Genomic DNA, 6,566 nt, shown 5'->3' on the forward strand with positions numbered 1-6,566 from the left:
TGGTTAAAGCAGAGGAGGGTAGAGCGGTAGATCTAGATATATCTAAGGCTTTTGACAGGGCATGAAGGTCTTTGGAAAATCAGATCATACGGCATCACTGGAAGAATACTTAATATGATTAAATCCTACTTAGAAAAGAGAAAAATCCAGGTTGTCCTCGGTCGTACATGTAAATGTAGGAATGCCTCAGGGGTCAATCTTGGACCTCTATTATTCATAAATTACCTCCCTGACAAAATTGCCTCTGCGGTGGGTATATATGCTGATGATGAGCAGGGGGGTGGGGGGTAGAGCGGTAGCTCTAGATATACCCTGTCAAAAGCCTTAGATATGACATGAAGGTCTTCTCAGAAAAATCAGATCATACGGTATCACTGGAAGAATACTTAACATAATTAAATCCTTAGATTAAAGAAAAATCCAGGTTGTCCTCAATGGCCATACATCTAAACAATGATATAAATACGGGAGTGCCTCAGGGGGTCTATCCTTGGACCTCTTATTCTTAATATTCATAAATGACCTCCCTGACAAAATGGTCTGTGAAATGGGTTTATATGCCGATGACACCACACTATAACACACGACAGGAAAACAAATGAACACATCTAAAGAAATGACAGAAACACTAGAGGATGACCTCCAATCTAGTGGAATGGGGACAAAAATGGATGGTCACATTCAATAATTACAAGAAACCTTCTCTACCACCAACAGCAATGGCCAAAACTGTCTGAAAGTACATCTTTTAAACCTCAGCCTGACGTTCACAGGAAACAAGTTGGAACAATTACATTTAGAGCATTGCCAGGACTTCTGCGAAGAAGGTAGGTTCTCGCTACCATGCTAGAAAGCTACTAATCCCCAAAAGTATTCTGTACCTCTATTTGCCCATGGCGGAATATTGTCATATTTGGGCTGGTGCATCTGCTACTAGTAGGTCCTGAACTGTCTATGCTTCAGCCTCTGTCCCATCGACGAAATGTAGCATCCCTTTGTTCTACAGGTACTTTATCAGAGAATGCTCCAATGAACTGCAATCACTTGTACCACTCCCCCCCTCGACAAATCCTACCCATTCACAGTAGAGATCCCTAGATGTAAGAGGAGTCTTCTACACCAGTAGTTTATTCCCTAGAACTGCTAGATTTTGGAATTCCCTTAGAGTTCCTGCTTCCAACTGTACTGACATGCAGAAGTTAAAGTGCAAGATGAACCGACATCTTGCTGCCCAACTCCCCACAGTTAAAAATTTATAACTGCATTTAAAAATAAAAACATAAAATAAAAGGCAACAACTTACACAGAAAGTGAACTTTATTAAAATTGAAAAAAAAAAAAAGTTTTTGCATTAAAAATAAAAAACATGAATTTTAAAGACAAAAATTCGTTTATCATTTTTAATGTAAACAATTTGAAAATCTTTACATATTCAATAAAAACTTCAAGCAATGCCTATATATTAAATTACAATACCAACCTAAATTGTGTGTGCATTCATAGTTCCATGTTAACTTGTGAGAAAGTCCATCTGAACAAATGGAAAAAATTTTTTTTTTTTTTTTTTTTTTTTTTTTTTGAATAGACAAGAGAGGGTAACTGTTTAGACAAAAATTTAAATGGTTACTTTAGAGACGGATTTCTTCCTCAAAGACAGAAAAACGTGTAGTATCAGAATAGATATACTTTAAATTTGCAAAAAAAATTAAAATTTCAAAAAGGTCAAAGAGCTAGAATTATGAATTTACAGAACCGAGGGTAATAAAAATTAAAAGTAAAAAACAATTTGTAAATTATTTTGCTTCACTTAAATTGTGGTAATATTCAATTGCTAAAAAAAAAAAAAGTATATGTTGACAAATTTCAATTACAATTTTTTTTTTATATCGGAACAAAAACATTTTGCTATTAGAGACTTATTGTGCAAAAATATTTTAAACATAAGAGTTTATATTTTTCTATCAACTTTCTTCATTCATCTTAGAGTTTAAACTAGTGTTTGTATAGTTCCATCTTTAAGCCCTCATCTTGAGAACTACATATGTAACAGTTGACGGCTATAGGGAAGTACCAGGCTATGAGCAAGATAACATCAGGGTAAGGAAAAAGACTAAGAGCATGTTTTAGAAGACATGTGGGCGACGTCACAGCTGTATAAGTCACATGGCTGGAGAATGAGGAAATAATGTTCTTAAAGTTATTACTTGTCCTATGTTCCTTGCAACAGACTGCATCCCATTTGTTAAAGTTTGGAAAAAAAAAAAAAAAAAAAAAAAAAAAAAAAAAAAAAAAGTTATCACGAAACTGTGCCGTCGCAATGAAGGAAACAAAAACAGACCAAGTAAAGATGGAAACTTTGAAAAAGCAAGAAAGAACAAGCCATGTGCGTGATCCCCTCTGGTGCTACATGCGTGATGACAAAAAAAAAAAAAAAAAAAAAAAAAAAAAAAGTGAGGAAATGATGAATGAAACGTGTGAAGGGCCATTGTTGCCTTCACATTTTCGCCAAGTTTCAAAAAGATAATGAATGGGGCAAAGGCAAAGTTATGGGGGTAGAAAGTGTCATTTTTGCAATGCCTTTTGAGCTCCTGGAAATGCCGAATCCCAGTGGAGAGAGAGAGAAAGAAGAAAAAAAAAAAAAAAAAAAAAAAAAAAAAAAAAGCATGTTTTTAGTCCTAGAAGTCTCAGAGCGATGCAAACCAGAGTTTTGCCAGGGTCACCCATACTGAATTTATATTAAGAACAATGGGCCCCCACATTTTGACCAAGTTTCAGGAAAATCTAATAGATGGATAAAAAGTTATGAGGCAAAAAGTGTCATTTTTTTACCTTTGATCCCTGGATATATCAAATCCCAGTATAAGTGGATAACAGTGCAGTTTAAGACCATGACATGTATATTTGAATTGACCATGAAAAACCACTACACAGACATCAAGTTTTTGAGGAAAAAAAAAAAAAAAAGCGTTTTTAGCAATAGAAGTCTCTGGGGACGCGAACTAGAATTTTGCCAGGGTCACCAATTATGTACAATGGGCTCCACATTTTGGCAAAGTTTCAGAAAAATCTAATGGGTGGATCAAAAGTTATTGGTCAAAACATGTCATTTTTGATCTCACTGTATTAAAACGTTGTCAAAATATTTAGAGAAATGCTGTTTTTCCCCCCCCCCCCCCCAATGAAAAAAAATTTCTAACGGGAAAAAAACAAACAAAAAGGTAAATTGAAAATATATACATTCTATAGATTGGGACCTTTTATATGTAGTCATGTTTTTGCATGGACAATTCAGTTTTAAATTTTATTTTACCTCCGAGTTGGTTCTAAATTCTTATAAAGAATTTTTTTCAGCATTTAAAGGAGTGTAACATTTTGCAAAAACAGCGATGAACAAAATGTTACGATAAGGAAAAAAGACTAAAGGAGAAAGCATGTTCGAGATGATCACATTAGAAACACGAGCGAGTGACATCACTGCGATAACGAGAAGTCACACGTGGCAGAAGAAAGGAAATGCTAAAAAAAAGAAGTCTAGTTATTACTTGTCCTGTTCATTGTCATCTAAACGGCATACGAGTTGGTCTCATATGTAAAAGTGTAGGCAACGTTGCACATGAACAAAACCAACAATTTTTAAATATCAAACACTAGATCAAAAATGAAATGACGAGATATTAATGCAGTCATATTTTCATGCAGTGTAATCATTCCTTTTGAAGCATCTTATCTACTTTGTGACTTATTTACAAGTGACATCAGATAAACAGAATTTCTTGGACAGACCTGCTCTGGTCCACCACCATATTGACAAAAATTGATACGAGACAATATGCTGGGAGGTGCAATGCACACGATCGAATTTATGTGTACTAGTGTATTTGCAGCAATCGACTTCAGAACTGTAGAGTTATCGATTTACTTCTAAGGAAAAGTGCTTATAGAAATAGTTTTGTCTACAACAGGGAAAACTTTAGAATGGAAACCACAGCTGCAGGGGTCAGCATCTAGTCAAAGTCCCAGCCAATTTGATGAAAAATAAGTAAAATTCAAACAAAAGCCGGAGAGACTGAGAGTGTATTGGCCATGATGTAATGATTTATCCCAGGTATAGCTAAATGTCCCTACTTGTGTATACAAGTGAAAAACGTTTGGAAGATTTTCAGTTTTATTGGAGAGAGTTGGAACTAATAAATTTAGTTTTTTTTTTTTTTTTTTTTTTTTAAATCAGCCAAGCTGTATAGGACTCCGTTCCTTTTTTCACCATATCACAACTATTAACCAGAATAATCGCTGAACTAATTGAGATATGCACCTAGCATTCAGAACCCCAAATAGTATTTAAGCTTTCTGTAAATAGGAAAGCTTTTTAAACCAGAAATACAAGACCTGAACTTTGTGTCCGACATTGAATGGGCTGTTAACTTGTTTATATTCTTGTTTTATTTTGTATTTATAAACCACTTCATCCAATCTGTGGTTCCCAGAAAACTGCAAGATATGTTACACAACTAGACAAATGGTGTGCAGTTTGATCCTACGGTGAACTTTAGTTTAAAAAAAAAAAAAAAAAAAGAAAATGCATGACAGAAAAACATTACATATGTGTTATGCCAAAATTATTATAAATTCCAAAAATTATGAAAAATGGTCCAATATAAAAATTGGACATAAGTACAAACAGAAATTTTCAAAGTTAATATTTCAATGTAAATTAACCCTTTAAAAGTTTAAAATCAAGGAGAGATAACTGCATTCTACCAATAATACTCTTTCAGGTCGGCCATCTTGCTTCTTACTGCACACCTTTTTCTGAAAAGGACTTCTAGCACATCTTATACTGGACCATTTTTATAATTTTCTTTTTAATTTATATTAATTTCGACATGACATAAGCACTTGATGTTTTTCCTTGAAATGCTTTTGTTCAAAATTACATGATTGAGTCTGATGACATGAAAGTTGCAATCTTACTGACAAAGATCTTGAGACCATTGATTAATGTCATCACAACGGCAACAGCATACCAACCGCGGGGATAGCAAGCGACCATAATGGGTATACAACAATATTCAGGTTGATACAGAAGGGTTAACTGGTTTATAGTTATTTTCAATGCTAAGTGGAATACTGCATCAGACACCATCCTTAACCAGACTCACTGATAATTCGCAACACCAGAACTTGGCCGAATTGTTAGCAACAACTTTGATCAAAATTTAAAATTTCCTTCGTTTATTTTCCTGCATGATGCATCACATTCATATATATCTTAGATTTACTGGATTTTGGACTAAAAAATCATGGGGACACCCTCTCCTGTGAAACTATTTTTTCCTTTTTACCCCACTCCATCTGTTTCATTGTTCTATATTTTATTTTATTTTATATATTTATGCAACGCTAGTATGATCCTTTTCATAGTGTCTTTAAATATTTTACAAGCAAAATTTCTTTATGCACCCCCTGACGAGAACAGAAGCATTTTTTTCAAAACTTCAAGTTCAGGACTTTCATTTGCGTTTCCTTTCCAATTTTTTTTTTTTTTAAACTCTTAAAGTGTTTCAACATATTCTATTAAATCTATGTGTGCGTGCAAACTGTCACAAGTTTTGTAGTTTCTTTGATTTATGTGTCCAACGATCAACCTATAACGGTACGGAATGGATTTTTATGATCTAAGAACGCAATGCAAGGAAAAACGCACATCATACGAACAAATGACCAGAACCAACACTGAAACATGACAAGAGTGGATGACGTTTTAACAGTAGTAAAGGGGGGGGGCAGAATATCGACTTTCCAATTCTGATCTATTTTTGGATAGATATAAAAGTAATCCTAATATTTTGATAAAACAAAAACCTAGGGTCACATTTCTCTTGGAGAATTCTGCAAGAATGACACCAGTATGGAGTCTGCCACAGAACAAAATCGGAACTTCGTCTTTTAACTTTAATTTATTTTACAAAAAGAATAATTAAATTTGTTTTCTGGACAGAAAAAATAAAAATCTTTGATTCATATTTAGTTTAGAAGTAGAAATTTTGGAAATTAAGATTTCAAAACTTCACTTGAGCACCATCACCAAAAGAGAAAAAAAAAAGCAACATGTGCAGAACTGAATTGCAAATTACAATTAAAAAAAAAATTTGTAGTTTCAACATTCCGGAAAGTCAAGATTGGAAATCAGCAAGTTAAAAAAAAAAAATTTAATGAATACTCCTAAAGGTGAACAACTAAAGAATTTTACATCCTTAATTGATCATAAAAAGACTTCAAAGTAGTTTATGCATATTTCCAAACAAGCTTTCAAATGACATCTTATCAAATAGATGTTTTTTGTAACCGTTTTAAGATTTTTAGGTGAGGTTTTCTTGGTCATTTGGAAGAATGATCAACACCCAATTTTGTACTCCACTTTATATACAGAAAAACAAGACTCTTCAAAGCACATATGAAGACCCCCCCACACCCCCCGCCCATCTTCAGCCATTTCACAAGCAACTGATGTTAATTTACAATTATAAAATTTAAAAGACTTTAATCCAACACAGTCAAGGGTCGAC

The sequence above is a fragment of the Euprymna scolopes genome, chromosome 21, assembly GCF_053919585.1.
Source record: "Euprymna scolopes isolate OS-2025 chromosome 21, ASM5391958v1, whole genome shotgun sequence".
Lineage (NCBI taxonomy): Eukaryota > Metazoa > Mollusca > Cephalopoda > Sepiida > Sepiolidae > Euprymna > Euprymna scolopes.